The 19,043-nt window shown below is 37.3% G+C and overlaps 1 long non-coding RNA gene across 1 annotated transcript; it reads right to left on the bottom strand.

The window, feature by feature from the left end:
- Positions 1 to 3,585: 3,585 nt before the first annotated feature.
- Positions 3,586 to 8,665, bottom strand: LOC130931230 (uncharacterized). The gene is made up of 3 exons (XR_009067179.1): positions 8,468 to 8,665; positions 7,481 to 7,606; positions 3,586 to 4,064 (listed from the first exon to the last, which is right to left on the bottom strand). It is a non-coding gene; the product is annotated as an uncharacterized LOC130931230 (long non-coding RNA).
- Between the last annotated feature and the right edge of the window lie 10,378 nt (positions 8,666 to 19,043).

Below are 19,043 nucleotides of genomic sequence, written 5' to 3'. Positions count from 1 at the left end.
ACCTTCGGGCAAAGCATATCTTCCCTAGTGTTAGCAATGACGCTAACACTGCGGGAACAAGCCGCAGTCATCAAGCTACACTCGCAGCGTGCGGACTCGGACTTGTCAACAAAAAGACAACAAGTAGGTTGATTAATGCTATCGCTACTTGGGTAGCCAGAGACTGTAGAATGTAGACCCATTATCATAGTCAAAGACGAGGGCCTTGAAAATCAAATGACAACAAACAACAACAACAACAACCAATGACAAACCCTAGCTATTGTTACTGTATTGTGCTTGTCTGCTCTTTAAATTGTTAGTTAATTTTGGGTAATATGCCAAACGGTACTTGAGCCACATTGTTAGTCTGAGGCACTTTAATCTGTTAAAGCTCTTTGCTGTATAATACAGACAATTTATTTTATTTTTTATACAAGCTGAGTTGTTAAATAAAATGTTAAAACTGTATTTGGTCAAGTATTAATTAATTCACACATCATACAGTTCATCTTAAAACAAATTTTAAGTCAATTATAGTATTTTCCTAATTTTTTTTTTCCTGAAGAGTAACTTTATTCATCCCGAGGGAAATATGATTAATCATGATTAATCACAGAGTTGACAAATGATTAACTAGATTAAATTTTTTAATCGTTTGACAGCACTAGTTTTATCCTGTCTTTTAACACTTTTCTGTTTGAATGTGTTCATTCGGATCTGAAACAATTACAGAAAGATCCATATAAGACACTTTTTTCTCCCTACCAACAAAAAAACGAACAAACAAAAAAAACTTTTTAAAAAACATTTCATCATTAGTCAATTTTTTTTCCACTTTTGGGGGGTATTTTGTTTTACATATTACTACACAATATTTTCTAAATCGATCATTCTCACTCTCTTTTTTTTTTTTTGATACATTACAATTTAATATTTAATTTATTATACAGCTCCCATTACAAAATTCATTTTATTATTATACGGCGGAAAACTCTCCGGTGACGTGAAGTTCCGCTCTGAGACCAAATTTCGTAATTGTCCTGTATGCATGTGTGATACATCATTGGAAAAATTAAAATCTTTATTTTCTGGGGTAAGAAAAATTGCAAAAAGGAGGGCATTTTTAAAAGAAATTTTAAAAAATTAAACCCCTAACTCGAGGTGAGAGCATGAGAGAGCATAATTAAAAACACCATGATTTTGATGAGATATTGAATTTATTGAATTGAATTTATTGTCATTGTCATAATCATCATCATCAAAATCAAAATCAAAATCATAAGGAAAGAAAGAGAAAAGAAAAAAGAAAAGAAGGAAATCATCAGTTTGTTTATCCAAAAGAAAGACAAGATGAAGATAGACATGACAAGGGAGACGGAAAAGCAGAAGCTTATCGGGAACCCGTCCCCCTGCCACCTAGGTCGCACAAGCAGTATGTTATGTATCAGTCCAGTGATAGTCCAACAAATTTCGTTCAAAGTCATTGATTGCCATGGAGATTTCGGATATAATAATTTGAGTGTATTGTCTCAGTTCATGTCCAAAAGGTGAAGGGTGGGAAGGAAGGCCTGGGGTGCTTTGGAGGCTCGCATGATTATATATTATCGCGTACTTAGCTTGTTTCGATCCAAAGACACAGCTGTGAATGGCCACAGCTGAACTTTTTGGGGATTTTATGGGTGAAACACAGTAATATAACAAGTTGCAATGCAGAAATCGCAGACATCAAGGAGTGTTCGAGATTTTCTTTTTCAAATATTTAGTCTTTTGAACTTTTTTTTTTTTTTCCCAATTTTCTTTGTTTGGACCGAGTATTTATCATCTAAAATATCAGGGGAAATGCGACAATAACAAAAAAAAAATACAATTCAGCGATAGTTACGAGGTAGATATCCGTGACCTATTGACGGACACTATTTTTTTCACTGTGACGTAAATTGTTTAAAAGTTTAAAATATGCGAGTGAATAATTTTATATAGTCGTTTTTTTAAGCTAAATATTGGACATCAATTAATGATTCTAAGCTAAAAATGATAGACATTTCGAATAATATAATTACTTACCTTCTTTTTATGGCTGGGTTGAAACAAAAGCAGTTGCGCTGTGTCGGTAAACGAGGGTCTCCAGGGTAAAATGGACAAATTAAAAATAGTTTGTGGCTTAAAGCGCCATGAAACTGCTATAGCAGCATGTAGACATATTGTTCTATCAAACACAACAGTTCTTTTATCTTTAGCAGTTTATTTCAAAGAGGGGCGCAAGAGAAGAGACTGCTTTTTCCGCCATAGATTATTGTATTAACATTTATCATTTAGCATAGTTGTTCGGTTTTTATTAAACCCAAATTTGAAATTTTGTTATTTTCTGTTTACTGTAATTTTCAGACCACAGGGCACACCTGATTATAAGCAGCCACCCACCAAATTAGACACGAAAACGGCATTTGTTCAAAGATGAACCACACGGGACTATAGGATGCAGCTGTCCTCACTGTATTTTGGGATATTTACACCAAAACATATTAACCGGTAACACTTTATTTGACAGCGCCATCATAAGAATATCATAAGACCAAATGAAACAAGCATGAAGCTCTGAACCAATTGGCAGCAAAGCTTCATTGCTTCAAGAAGCTTCATTTGGCCATTACTGCTCCCTTGGGGGAGACAGTCAACCTCTGCTGCCACCTGCTGTCAACACTGTTGTCGTCCAACATGCCTCCTAGCATGCATTGTGACGCTACAAACAAAACTCATTTTCTGTGCTCATTATTTCTTCAATTACTGTTCCAGTTGTTTCATTAATTGCTTGTTATGGTATTTGATAACACTTTTTTTGACAGTGGCACCATAAGACTGTCATAAGACAATCATACTTGTGACATGACACTGTCAGGAGCATTGATGAATGCTTATAACAGATGTCATTTAGTATCATCCGGGAAATTATGTCTTTTGAATGGATGTAAAAGATCCGGAATGGACTTAAACGGAGTTAGTGACATTATTTGCCGGATGACAATTAATGACATCTGTCATAAGCATTCAGTGATGCTCATGATCGTGTCATGTCATAATTATGACGGTGTTATGATGGTCTTATGATGCTGCTGTCAAATTAAGTGTTACCTATTAACCCAAATAAATCAACAAATAAGCTGCACAGGACTATAAGCCACAGGATTCAAAATGAGGGGAAAAAGTAGTGTTTTATAGTCCAGTTTTTATGGTAATTCCTACATTTTGCTGCATATTATTTTACTATTTTCTCATTTAATCATTATTTCTATATTAGCACACACAATATTTTACCTTTTTTAAATCACTTTTAATTTTATTTGTATTGTTGTTTTGATTATACTCTCATTGTTGTTTATGTTTATTGACAGATTTTCGATCCAGCAGCCAGCCAATAATCCTCCCGAGTTCAAATGGATTGTGCGTCTATGGCCGTCAGTGGTAGCCATTGAGTTAATGGGTTGATTAAATCAGTTGATAAATTGGTCAGACTGTAGTTCATGCAATTGATGCACAAAGCATAGGAAAAACAAGTATTTGATGACATGTTTTAATCAACACAACACAACATCCAAAAGTGTTTTCTTTGACAGGACGTAATATTCCACTCTTTACATATTCTTCACTTATTTCTTTTGCATCTGAAGGTTTTGAAGCCTTGATGAGCAGCGGCGTTTTCCGCTGAGACGCTGCACGGGCTCCTCGTTGGTACGCTGAGGCAAATATGTGTGACAATGGCGCGTGTCCATCAGCACGCACTTAATGCCTGCCACAGGGTCAACTCGCATGTGTACAAAGGAGAATTGATTTCTTTGAAGACAAAAATTCCCACCAAGGACACTTTTTTCCCGAGATGGCGGAGGGGGAGAAAAGAGATGAAAATGCACGGAGATGAAAAGCGCCACTGTGTCAGTGTGGCGGGCTTCGGGGTGGTGAAAAGGGAGGGCTGGGGGCCAAGGTTGTGGGCCCGCCCCCTCCCTTTTTCTCTTCGTCCTTTTGTAGTCTTCTCATCAGTGCATTGCTCACCGGGAGAGGTGGCCGTGTCAACTTGCTGGCCTTCTGGCCTGCAGGGGGCGAGGATGGGGGAGGCGGAATGATCAACGGTTTCTCCAGGATAAGGCTACGACTATAAATAGTAAGTCAAAGCAAAAACTTACGAATCACAAAAAAAAAAAAATATCAAAAGCCAAAGTGGCTGCCATTAACAGGCAAAGATTTCCAATACATATGAATTAGAAGTAACTGGTCGTTGCAGGATGAAAAAATGTTCTTTAGTTTAGAGTTGTTCGATAATGACTTTTTAACCGGTAATCGATATCCCAATATTGTCCAAATTCAAAAATCCGATAATCTGGGCTTGGTGGGCCGCTGGGGGTCCAGTGGCATGCCATGCCGGTTGGGGGGCTGCGGCCATGGCTCGTGGGCCGGGTGGGCGGATAGGGGTGGGCGTGGGGTTGGTGGTGCGTCCCCTCTTACCATCCCTGAAGGCCGGTTGATGGGTGCGCGGGTCGCCCGGGGGAACCACCCTGGATCCTGGGGTGGGGGACGATGGCTCCCTTGCTGGGCTGCGGGAGGAGGGATGGGCTGCGCTAAAACCCACCGCCCGCCCTCCCTCCCTGGGCTTGCTGGATGGGGGCTGTGGCCCTGGGTTGGCGCCCGCGTGGCATCTCCGCTCATCTGCGTGGCTGTCGCGCGCTTGGTGGGGCTCGCGTGCGGCTGGATGTGATAGGGCGCGCTTGGGTGGAGGGTCCTGGGGCGGCGTAGGGTCGGTCACCAACGGGCTTACACTCACAAGGGATTCACACGATTACTGGGTTCCAGATCACAGAGCGGATTTGTGTACACTCTACCCCTTTCAAGCACTTAACTTATAGACTCCCCCACCCCTGTCCTCCTCTTTCCCTGGTCAACAGGCCCCCCACATGGTGTCAACCGGAAATACATCTAGCTGACAATAGCACCAACATATTAGTAGTTAGTGTAGACGTTCAATGTGTTTCTTGTTTTTGTTTGTTTGTGTTTGTTTTCTTTCTTCTCTTGTGTTTCTTTTCGTCTGTTCCCCCATAATCCCTTCCTGTTTGCTGCTTTGTCATAATAAACGTGGTATGTTGAATGATCACAATGGGAGTATGTCATACTTTCAATGTGAAACATTAAAACTGTTCAGACCAACCGGGCACTTAGACTTCCATTCTCCGTGTCAAACAGATGAACAGGGCAGGTTTAAAAAAAAAAAAAAAAAAACGATACCGATATATGCGTTCGTGGACTTAACATTTTATGGCTATTTGTATCGTCTTTAATAATGATAAATGTAACAACTTCAAGGTTTTCCAAATAAACATTCTTTGAAAAATAAGAAAACAACTTTAACTGAAGTTATGGGAAAAAGTGCCTATATTGCACCACTGTCTTTGAAGGCAGAAAAACCGATGTCAATATTATCCGATATCATTTTAAAATGCTGTTATCAACTCTAAACCTGTGCATAATTGTAGTGGTAAATTTCGTGCAACTGTGCCTAGTAGTCGTACAAAAGATAATGTGGTTATAGCCAGAGGTTGGTAGTAAGGCGTTACATGTACTCCGTAACATTTACTTTAGTAACTTTTTGAGAAAAATGTACTTCTAAGAGTGATTTTACTAAGCCATACTTTTTACTTTTACTAGAGTAGATTTGTGAAGAAAAAACACTACTCTTACTTCGCTAATTTGGGCTACACAAGAGTCATTACGTTTTTCCTCTTTATTCTTCATATTAGATTTATTATTTTTTTGCTAGCGATGCTATTGCCAAGAGTAGCACTACTAATTTCACCAATGAGACGTCGCAACAATAATCACATGACACTTTTACACCAATCAGACGCAAGCTTGCCGTTCTATGATCACGCAAGCCTGTTCAATCACGCGTCTTCAAAGCACCGTAACAAATAAAGTATTTGACTTTAGAGCGCTGCGTTACAAATATAGCTTTATTGCAATAGTAACTTGTAGTTGGAGAAAGAAATGTCATTGTATCATAACTAACTTGTATATCACAAATTTGTAGTGGTAAAGATAAAGATACAATCATATAGGTAAATTCGGTGCAAAAGTAGCGTGTAGTTGTAGAGGTGCATTTGTTTTAATAGTAACTTGTATTTCTTGAAAAGAAATTTTTACCTATAACAAAATACTGTATATCGTATTACTTTTTCACCGTTTTTGACCTCTACAACAAGTTAGTTTTGATACTATAACAAATATATTTTCCACAACTAGAAGTTACATTTGCCCAATACTGACCTCTCTAACTTTAGGCTAGTTTTGTTAAAACTACAAATTTTTTAACCAAATTTACCTCCATTTTAAGGGTGTAACGGTACATGTATTCATATTGAACCTTTTCGGTACTTGGTGCTCGGTTCGGAACGGACGCGTACCGAACGAGTTTCTGACGTAATATAACTAGGGCTGTCAAACGATTAAAATTTTTAATCGAGTTAATTACAGCTTAAAAATTAATTAATCGTAATTAATCGCAATTAATCGCAATTCAAACCATCTATAAAATATGCCATATTTTTCTGTAAATTATTGTTGAAATGGAAAGATAAGACACAAGATGGATATATACATTCAACATACGGTACATAAGGACTATTTATTATAACAATAAATCAACAAGATGGCATTAACATTATTAACATTCTGTTAAAGCGATCCATGGATAGAAAGACTTGTAGTTCTTAATAGAAAAATGTTAGTACAAGTTAGAGAAATTTTATATTAAAACCCCTCTTAATGTTTTCATTTTAATAAAATTTGTAAAATTTTCAATCAAAAAATAAACTAGTAGCCCGCCATTGTTGATGTCAATAATTACTTACTCAATGCTCATGAATGCCTATAAAATCAGTCGCACCCAAGCGCCAGCAGAGGGCGGCAAACTCCATAAAACACAACAAGTGAGCGTTTCAATGTGTACTGTCATTTAAAACTGTCTGAGCGGGGCATCTGCGTTAATTGCGTCAAATATTTTAACGTGATTAATTTCAAAAATTAATTAACGCCCGTTAACGCGATAATTTTGACAGCCCTGAATATAACCCTTACTTTTCGAGGCTGTGAGTCGATCAGGTTACAGTTTCTTTGTGTAGATTATATTAACTCCGTCTTCTCTACTATAATGAGGACCAACAGTAGGTAGGACCGTCCAGAAACATCAACGGCGCGACAACGTGGGCGCCGCGAGAACGCAGTGAAACGCGGGCAATAGTCAATCCGCCAATGCAGACCAGTCGCAGTGCGGCCCCGTGTTAGATGCGTCCCAGAAGCGGCTCAACGCGACGCACGTGAAAAGAACGGCGAAGTTCATTATTTGACGCGAGACGCCACCCTCCGTCAATACTACTAGCTAGGATCGGGCCGGAAGTCACTCGTGTAATAATACGGTGGATTCGGTCGATTTTCAAACTAATATGCAATCATAACCTACTTTTTGAGTCCATCAGATCTCTTGAGTGGTAGATCGGGGCACAGTTGACTTGTCTTTGTTGATTTACTGCTGTCTTCTCTGCTATAATAATAACCAACACGGCCCCGTGTTCAATACAAAACACTCCTACCACAACAAAACAAGTAGGAATTAATATTCACATAGGAACTTTATACAACATAAAATATACAATATAAATGAATACTACATCACATTTGTCAAATATAAACACATAATAAAATAAATAATAGCCCATTTAAATAAAATACATTGAAATGAGCTAAAACACCTGTAATTAAATAATAAGAATAATACACACATCCTGCTTACACAGTTAAATGTATTAATTTCTGTGTGGCGCTTTAACTTGAGAAAATCCACCAATAACGCTTTTGAAAACCGTTCATAAGAAAAAAAATGTTTCAGTGAGGCATTTCATTTGTAAAATACATGTTAAAATCTTTGTCATTGGGATTGCTTTTCTCTTTAGCACAGGACTTTTTTCTTCTTTCTTTCAGAAAGAAAGCTGACCAATACGCGGGGTCTGAAAGGCAAATTGTTGTTGGATTATCTTTAAATACCTTTTAGTTTTTTAGCAGAATTCTAGCTTTGTATAGGCTAATGTTCTTATTGTTGAAAGCACAAAAGTGTGTAATAAACAACTAGCACATTTATATTTTGCATTTTGTTTTTTTACTGTACCGAAAATGAACCAAACCGTGACCTCAAAACCGAGATTTTTGTATACCGCTGCACCCCTACTCCATATAGTTGTTGGGGAGCTTTAATTTCCGGAATAGTTAACTTAAGCTAAAACTGATATTATTGAAAATGATTGCCAGTTTCAATTTTCTGAGAGAAAAATACATGAAGCAGCAAATGGCGCTTTAGAACCTTTAACAAGATTTTAAATTTTATAAGAGTAATGCTGAAGGTGAATGTACTCCACAGCCACAAAGAACATTTACAGCACTCTCTCGCGCTTACCTGTGTGTGGTTTTTTTTATCGTTCTTTTTGTACTGGACTAGTGATTCATTTTTGTCATAATGGGGGCTGACGGCCGCAACGCTTCCTTCTTTCATCACCGTGTCGACAAGTATTAGCATCTTTTCTGATGAAATCTTGCGCTATTGCTCGCAATCTTTTATTTATTTATTTTTTTTTCTCGAAGTGTTGTCTTCCAATGATAGGCGAAACGTTAGTGTACTCTGTTTATCTCAGAGTTATCGATAAGGTAAGAAAACAAGGGGACTCTGGGCTGTAATATAAGCCCATTAAAGCAGTTAACTTTTTCATTGCCAGACATTTTCAAAACAGTCAACCTAAATGTTGGTAATTTTGTACAAACTTATCACGACCCAACAAATATTCTGTTCCATATACCAAATGAAACACAACTCTTTTGTTTCCTTTATTTTGTAATTAATAGTAAAGCATATCTTAGTTTGATCAAAATGTTGTTGTACCTAGACAACCCCCATGTTGACTAAATAACTGTGCATTGCTGCCATCTGTTGGCCAATGTGTGACAGTAAAAATGTTTCCGTGTTTGAAATTCACAGTGAAGCAGCGCCCGACAATTCACATTCAGACATGTATGTGCAATTAGGCCTGTCGCAATAACAAATTTTTGTGTGCGATAATTTATCTGATAAATTATTGCAATATGCGATATTATTGCGCCCCCCCCCCCCCCGGCAATTTTGTTTTTTAAACCAATTTACAATAACAGTGAGAATACAGTATAAATAGATCAAGTACAAAATAGATCAAGTACACCCATTTAAACGTGATAAATGTTTACTCTTAAATTTAAAAATACTTTTTAAGAAATCACAACTAAAAACAATAGACCATGCCTCTTAAGTAAAAGACAACAATATTAATACTGCACAGAAACACAGAATAAATAAAAAGTTTTTTTCAAGAAAAAAAATTAAATTGCCATTAATAACTTAAGCATTTAAGCAAATGAAAACTTTTCCCCTCATAGCTTCTGCTATGGTGTTCCATAGGGATGCAACGATACAGTTAAGTCACAGTTTGGTACGATTTTCGAAACGGGTGACACGATTTTCGATTCAATACATTTAATGCTCTGGGAAAAAAGATAACAATTGTATTTTTTGTTTCGTTTTTTTTTTGTTTGTTTTTTTGCAAACGAGCAAAAATTCAATTGCCATCATATAAACATGCATTTTAGTGCGTAATATTTATGTGCTTACCAGGGGTCGCGTTAACCGAATATTTTCCGTCGTTGACCGGTTTTTTAAAACGGTGACGGAAAAAACTTAAATCCATCCGTCATTTTGGCAGGTTGCAATTCACACCCCAGACCACAGGGTAGCGAGTGAGCATATTAATTAGCTATTGTCTCTCTTGATGCATGACGTCGTTGGCCTTACTCGGAAAAATGTCAAGGCAACTGAGTGTTTGCCTGGCACGGCCAGACTGTTCTCCCTGTATTTTTCAAACACTGAGAGAAAAGTCTGGGACACAGCCTCTCGAGTAGATACAAAATCAATCGACAAATCAGATTTGTTTATTTGCGTGACGTGATCTTCACGAGCAACTCTCTTGCGCGCCGAAAGTCGTCTCTACAACAACACGGATTGCGGGAGAGCCGAGAATATGTTCCAATCCGCGGTAAATTCAGTTTTAAATGAGCTAAAACACATCGACACGAGACATTGACAACAGTCTGTCTCGCGCTAGCCATGTTGAATAAACTCCGTTCTCCTCGTATGCTTACTTCCGCGCGCCGCGCAAGTCCCTCGTCTTGCCCTGTCGCTTTGCTAACGGCACGTCTGCCCGTCGCTGATTGGTGCACTCCGCTGTCTGTTTGCCTCTTGTTAAGCTTGTTCGGACAGAATATTAATTAAAAATGAATGAAAACTAAATACTATTGAATATGTCATTATTATCATTTTAAAAATGTAAGTGACGGGTAAAAATAGATTATGACCGGATTTTTATGACACTGTCAGTCAAAATGACAGACAACGAAAAAGTCTAGCGCAACCTCTGGTGCTTACTTATTGAACTGAAAAAATTTTGTATAAAAGTGCTGAGAGCAATCTTTACTGTTTGTAAAGTGAGGCGGGGCACACTGTTGATTGCTACAGCTCTCTTAGCAGCTAGGTTTACTACATGAGCAAAACATCCTATTTGTGGTCCCAATCCATCTGTGACACGTACTGAATTAACAATATTTGCAGCATTATCTATAGTCACTGGTATGGATTGATTTGGCCTGCTTAACTTCCATTCAGTCATGGCAGTTTATAATTCATCGATGTAGTATATGGACTAAGTGTCCCATAATCGCTCTGGGCTCACGTAGCCAATGGCATGGGACGAAGCACATCTAGTTTGCTATTTCATGATATCTAGTGTGTGCGCCCATTAAAAAAGTTAGCAAACACCACAGAAGTCGCATCTGCTCGTTATAGCACAACACCAATCATATGACAATCGACTTTCATAAACAGGACGAGTTTGAAGCACAGCGCTCTTTGGGTTTAAGCACCATGAGCATTGTGTAATTATTGACATCAACAATGGTGAGCTACTAGTTTATTTTTTGAATGAAAATTTTACAAACTTTATTAAAAGGAAAAAATTAAGAGGGGTTTTAATATAAAATTTCTATAACTTGTCCTAACAACTACAAGTCTTTCTATCCATGGATCGCTTTAACAGAATGTTAATAATGTTAATGCCATCTTGTTGATTTATTGTTATAATAAACAAATACAGGACTTATGTTCAGTATGTTGAATGTATACGTGGGGAGAACAAGTATTTGATACACTGCCGATTTTGCTGGTTTTCCCACTTGCAAGCCATGTAGAGGTCTGTAATTTGTATCATAAGTTCTCTTCAACTGTGAGGGACGGAATCTAATACAAAAATCCAGAAAATCACATTGTATAATTTTTAAATAATAAATTTGTATTTAACTGCATGAAATAAGTATTTGATACATTACCAACTAGTAAATATTTCGGCTCTTAGTTCTTTTTTAAGAACCCCTCCTGTTCTCCACTCATTACCGGAAGTAACTGCACCTGTTTGAACTTGTTACCTGTCTAAAAGACACCTGTTCACATGCTCAAACAAACAAACTCCAACCTCTCCACAATGGCCAAGACCAAATAGCTGTGTAAGGACATCAGGGATAAAATAATAGACCTGCACAAGGCTGGGATGGGCTACAGGAAAATAAGCAAGCAGCTTGGTGAGAAGGTAACAACTGTTGTAGCGATTATTAGAAAATGGAAGAAGTTCAAGTTGACGGTCAATCTGCCTCGTTCTGGGGCTCCATGCAAGATCTCACCTCGTGGGGCATCACTGATCATGAGGAAGGTGAGGGATCAGCCCAGAACTACATGGCAGGACCTGGCCAATGACCTGAAGAGAGCTGGAACCACAGTCTCGAAGAAAACCATCGGAAACACATTACGCCGTCATGGATTAAAATCTTACAGCGCATGCAAGGTCCCGCTGCTGAAGCCAGTGCATGTCCAGACACGTCTGAAGTTTGCCACTGATCATCTGGATGATCCAGAGGAGCAATGGGAGAAGGTCATGTGGTCGAATGAGACCAAAATTGAACTTTTTGGTCTAAACTCGGCTCGTCGTGTTTGGAGGAAAAAGAAGGATGAGTACAACCCCAAGAACACCATCCCAACCGTGAAACATGGAGGAGGAAACATCATTTCTTGGGGCTGCTTCTCTGCCAAGGGTACAGGACGACTGTACCGTATTGAGGGGAGGATGGATGGGGCTATGTATCGCCAGATCTTGGCTGACAACCTCCTTCCTTCAGTGAGAGCCCTGAAGATGGGTCGTGGCTGGCTCTTCCAGCATGACAACAACCCAAAGCACACAGCCAAGGCAACTAAAGAGTGGCTCCGTAAGAAGCATCTTAAGGTCCTGGAGTGGCCTAGCCAGTCACCAGATCTGAACCCGATAGGAAATCTATGGAGGGAGCTGAAAGTCCGTGTTGCCCGGCAGCAGCCCCGAAACCTGAAGGCTCTGGAGAAGATCTGCATGGAGGAGTAGGCCAAAATCCCTGCTGCAGTGTGTGCAAACCTTGTCAAGGACTACAGGAAACGTTTTGTATCGGTAATAGCAAACAAAGGTTTCTGTACCAAATATTAAGTTCGATTTTTGTGATGTATCAAATACTTATTTTATGCAATTAAATGCAAATTTATTATTTATAAATCATACACCGTGATTTTCTGGTCTTTTGTATTAGATTCCGTCCCTCACAGTTGAAGACAACTTATGATACAAATTACAGACCTCTACATGCTTTGCAAGTGGGAAAACCAGCAAAATCGGCAGTGTATCAAATACTTGTTCTCCCCACTGATATATCCTTCTTGTGTCTTATCTTTCCATTCCAACAATAATTTACCAAAAAATATGGCATATTTTATAGATGGTTTGAATTGCCATTAATTACGATTACTTAATTTTTAAACTGTGATTAACTCGATTAAAAATTTTAATCGTTTGACAGCCCTAAAATATATATATATATATATATATATATATATATATACATATATATATATATATATATATATACAGTATATACAGTAGTAAGTAGTAAGTCTACTTACTTTGTCTTCCCAGCCTGGCGCCAGTCTACAATTTTGTCTCTGGTGTCCTTCGACAGCTCTTTGGTCTTGGCCGTAGTGGAGTTTGGAGTGTGACTGACTGAGGTTGTGGGCAGGTGTCTTTTATACCGATAATGAGTTAAAACAGGTGCCATTAATACAGGTAACGAGCGGGGCCTTGTTAGACCTCGTTAGAAGAAGTTAGACCTCTTTGACAGCCAGAAATCCTGCTTGTTTGTAGGTGACCAAAGACTTATTTTCCACTCTAATTTGGAAATAAATTCTTTAAAAACTCAAACAATGTTATTTTCTGTTTTTTTTTTTCACATTCTGTCTCTCATGGTTGAGGTTTACCCATGTTGACAATTACAGGCCTCTCTAATCTTTTCAAGTAGGAGAACTTGCACAATTGGTGGTTGACTAAATACTTATTTGCCCCACTGTACAGTGCTGCTCAAAAGTTTGTGAACCCCCTCAACATTTTGGAATTTTCTATTATTTCAACCTGATTTCCTAATCAATCAATTCAGTAGTTTTTTTTTGTTTTTTTTTAACAGTTGTGTTGTCGAGACTAAATTAAAAAGAGTTTTCATCAACTGATGTAGGTGCAAAATTGAACTGTTTGGTCACAACCAAAACCGCCATGTCTGGCGAAAAGTCAACACTGCATACCACCAAAAGAACCTTCTCCCAACAGTGAAGCATGGAGGTGGGAATGTCAAGATCTGGGCTTGCTTTTCATCCTCAGGACCTGGACAACTCCACATAGTCCAGGGAATCATGAATTCTGAGGAATATTGTCAAATCCTAGAACATAACCTGACGCCATCTGTTTTGAAGTTAAAGCTTGGCAGAAGGTGGATCATGCAACATGATAATGATCCAAAGCATTCCAGCAATACAACCAAGGAATGGCTGAAAAAGAAGAAGATTCGTGTTCTGGACTGGCCCAGTCAAAGTCCTGACCTAAATCCCATTGAAATGCTGTGGCGGGACCTGAAGCGAGCAGTTCATGCCAGACGCCCATCAAACCTCTCTCAACTGACTGCGTAGATGTGAGAGGCTGATTAGTCACTACAGAAACCGTTTGGTTGAGGTAATCTCTGCAAAAGGAGGCGCAATATCCTATTAACTGAAGGGGTTCACATACTTTTGCACACATGATATCTGAGTTTTTCTTAAATCAACCACTTTTGTTAAATAAAGAATGACAATATAACTATTTCTTTTGTTTCAGTCCATTATTTGGAATGTCAGTATTGTGGATTTGGGTATAACTTAACATTTAATAAGGTTATTTTAGTTTTTTTTACAAAAAATCTGACCATCGCTGTGGGGTTCACAAACTTTCGAGCAGCACTGTATATCTCAGAATTTATTTTGTATTTAACACCCCTAAAAATATAGCGATAATAACACAGTGCAAATATTTTTTTAAATGACAAAAAATATATTATCATACATACATTGTCATTAAAACAAAACAAAAAAAGTATTTATAAATGAACTCAATATGTCCCGAACAACACTTTATATAAAGAGACTTTTCACACACTGGAGACCCACACAAATACTACCACCCAGCCCACCCTCCCTCAGTGAGAGTATCTATAAACAAAATCAGGGGGTACAGTAAGGCTTCTAATCAAGGCAATCAGAGCTGTTTTCAGAGGTGTAGCGATTGGTCTCATCTCCATCTCAGCTTTAATTACTTGATGCTGGAGGTGGTTCGGGGGGCTTGTGATTGTGCCTTATCACCTATCCGGAGAAAGAAAAGGCTAGCCAATTACCTTGTTTGGATGCTAATGATTGCGTTTCATTAGTGTCCGCTCTCAGCCCCCGCTAAACCAATCAATATGCCATCATTACAATTATTTGGAATTAGCAAAATTGCTTTCTAAAAAGGGGACGTGGCGCATATCATCACGCCGTTTTCATTCTTATAATGGTTTTAATTGTCAGCGTTCCGTGCGGCGGATTCGTCATTTAATTGTATTGTCTGTGCGATGCGCTAAAACACAAGGACGACACACCCATGCATGCCACCCTCCCACTTGCTCTATTATAACTGAGAGGACTGATACACATCCAATTCATTTAATTAAAAAAAAAAGTTTAATCATATTTAATATTTCAAAGATTGTTTTTTGTTTTTCATATTTCTGTTTTTCGTTCCCAAATACACCTGGCCTTTAGGAACAAATTAGGATTATTGTGAAGAAAACAATAAAGATTTAGTTTTGGCTCCAATCTGATCCTAAACACATAAATGTGGTGTACTGTATCTTTATGTTCTCAAAGCATAGTGTCCAGGTAGTCCCCGGGTTAGAACTAAAAATGTCCCGATCGATCGGGTCCAATCACGTCATTTTCAAAGTATCGGAATCAGCAAAAAAATATCGGACATGCCTTTTTTTTATATACATATTTTTTTTATTTATTTATATCGTTTTCTAATTGTATATAACGTTACAGACAAAATGTCTTACACTCATCCAGAGTAGTTTTGGCTTATAGTAGGGCTATCAAATTTATTGCGTTAAAGGCGGTAATTATTTTTTCTTAATTAATCACGTTAATTAACGCATGTGCTGCACGACCCACTCACGCATTGTCCACTCACGCATTGACACGTTCAATCTATAAAGGCGCCGTTTTACCAATATATAGAACTAAACGCAGCGCATAATGAGTAGAGAGAATTTTGACAGCCTTTGGAGCCCTTTTTTGTTTGGCTAAAGCCTTACATTCCCTCTCTCAGCAATTAAAATTGACGTGGGAGGCAATGTGGGGAAGAAAGGTAGTAGTTGAGCATTTTCTTAACACCCTATGTTCTTTCCCAACGCAGAGAAGATATATCAATTGGTGCCCCTACGCACAGTAATGGTTGCACTTCCCATCATGCATTTGGGTTGAATGGCTGCAGTATCATTTGCTGAAAGCTCAACAAATACACTAGATGGCAATATTTAGTCACAATATACAAAGTAACATTTATCCTTTAAGAATTACAAGTCTTTCTATCCGTGAAACCGTCTCACAGAAAGAATGTTAATATTGTAAATGCCATCTTGAGGATTTATTGTTTATATAAACAAATACAGTACTTATGTACTGTATGTTGAATGTATATATTCGTCCAAGTTTTATTCATTTTTTTTCTTAATGCATTGCCAAAATGTATATGATCAGGAAAAAATATCGGGAATGATTGGAATTGAATCGGGAGCACAAAAAAAAAAGCAATCGAATTGGGAAATATCGGCAGATACTCAAACTAAAACGATCGGGATCGGATCGGGAGCAAAAAAACATGATCAGAACAACCCTAGTTAGAACGTACTCGACTTGCACGATTTCGACTTTACGACGCCGGAATCTCATCCACCATTTAGTCTCAAATGTGAAGTTGTTCAGCTTGACGGACAGCAAACAGCGCAATTGTGCTTTTTGAAGCTTTTTACTTCCTTCACTTTTGAAAATTTGTAAAGCTGTAAGACACATATGTACACGTCTTTTCAAAACGACACCTATTTTAACAATAAAAAACTCAACACAAAATGATTGGTGTTCAAACGTCCATCTAGTCTGATCAATATGTAAATTCAGTAGATTAAATTAGACTAATTTGCTTCACAAAAGTCCGCTATTTTAAATGCTACGAATCTCAATTTTCTGGGGGAAGATAAATTTTGAACAGGAGGGCATTTTTAAAAAAGAAAAAAAAAAGAAATCAACACAACAGTTGTTTTGTCTTAAAATACTGCAATTTCTTTTAAAGAGGAGTGCAAGCGCAGAAACTGCTTTTTTAGTCTTGTCCGTGTTTTCCGCCATATACATATATATATATTTTTTATTTATTTATGTTTTTTTTTCTTTTTTTTTTCTAAAAATAACTTTTTCACAGACATTGACCGGGGTTAATCTTTCAAAATAAGGTAAGGCTTCCAAATCAGTGTTCCAAATTAGGTATAGGTTTTCAAACTTGAGTTTCAAACCAGGGTGAGGGTTTGCGATTTGGGTTTTAAACTAGGGTTAGAGTTTCAAGTGAGGGTTTCTTGTTTGAAACAATACGATTTCAAAATTTGACAACTTGTTTAAAACAGCCTACACTATATTGGATTTATTGATTGATCACAATCTAGATCTGTTTCAACCTGTCTACAAATGTTTGAAATAGTCTAAACTAGGGCTGTCCCAAATGACTAATTTCCTCCCGATTAGTCAGCCGACTATTTTTACGATTAGTCGACTAATCTAATTTTTTTTTTTTTTTTTTTACTAATTTAATAATGACATTTTTGTTAAAGCTTATTAATTCACAAAAAACATTTTGAAAACCCTAATTCTTTATTAACGTAACATAGATACATAAATATTAGGGCTGTCAAACGATTAAAATTTTTAATCGAGTTAATTACAGCTTGAAAATTAATTAATCGTAATTAATCGCAATTAATCGCAATTCAAACCATCTATAAAATATGCCATATTTTTCTGTAAATTATATATATATGTTCTGTAAAATAACTTGTTGGAATGGAAAGATAAGACACAAGATGGATATATACATTTAACATACGGTACATAAGGACTGTAGTGGGCATTTCACTCTACTGTCATTTAATTCTGTCTTTGCTGTCCTCACTCCGAAGCGTCTACTTTTTCCAAAGCTAGACAGCTAGTGAACGACGCCTTAATAATCAGACTTCTTCCTTTTTCATCTGATTTATTAATAAAATGGCCTCAAACCATTGTCCTCTTTAGACCGTAGTGAAACTACAAAAAAAAAAGTACACAAGCATTGCATTAGCAACAACGTTAGCTTAGCACGCTATACAGGTTCACTAAACATAAGCAAAAAGCGTCTCATACAAAAAATATAACATTTCGTTTACTAACATAATATGTACATTCTTTACAACAAACATACTTACGGACAAATCTTGTCCAAGGATCATATAAGCACAACATTACAACGTAGGCGTCAGCCCGAGACGTCGTGCAGCCATATTGAACTGGCAAGAAAGCAATAAACCATGTCGCAAAGCGACCACAAGAGTTCGCTGTTAGACAGCACAAAAAAACCATGCTGTAAAACTTACCAAAAGGCAGAATACTGTCTGAGCGGGACATGTGCGTTAATTGCGTCAAATATTTTAACGTGATTAATTTAAAAAATTAATTACCTCGCGTTAACGCGATAATTTTGACAGCATTAATAAATATCAATAATAAATCACAAACAATGAGGTCAAATGCTGCTGGCATTAACTGGTGCAAAAAAATGTAAACGGAAACACTGTGACTTCACCTTTTTAACAGGAGTCAAAACAATTCTTACTCTTTTTGCGGTACGTCATTGTCTATAATGTTCTAAATGTTAAAATGAATCACAATGTCCCGGACAATCATTTTCAGAATACTTTGTGTGAGTTCAGATGCTCTTTCCGGTGTGCATTCCGCATGTTTTGGGGAGGGGAAAAACTGTTCAACTTTTGTTTGTTTTAACCTGAAAATAAATAAAGCAGAGGGCACACTGAAATATTACCACAATTATTTTGAATGAAAGGCACACATACCCACAGTAACAAAAATTAAGTAATAGTATTAATTTTATAGTATACTACTATATGTAAAACCTTATAATATTAAATAACTAACATTAGTGCAGTCATGGATTACAGTAAGCAGGCCAGTGGTGTTTCCATATATATTTTTTATTATATTATGTATATACAGGATATATGTATATATTTTCCCTAAGTGGGAGCTTCCATGATCCTAATAAATTTAATAATAATTTTTAAAAATATGTAATTATATTAATTATTTTATTAAATAAAAATGCGCGTTGATACATAAAGGCAACTTCCATTTTAAAAATTGTTAGAGAGTTGTATGGACTTACAATTCGCTAGCTTGTTGT

Source organism: Corythoichthys intestinalis, chromosome 15, assembly GCF_030265065.1.
Source record: "Corythoichthys intestinalis isolate RoL2023-P3 chromosome 15, ASM3026506v1, whole genome shotgun sequence".
NCBI classification, from domain to species: Eukaryota; Metazoa; Chordata; class Actinopteri; order Syngnathiformes; family Syngnathidae; genus Corythoichthys; species Corythoichthys intestinalis.
The sequence above is the reverse complement of the archived record's forward strand: the minus strand, read 5'-3'. Positions and strand labels throughout refer to the sequence as shown.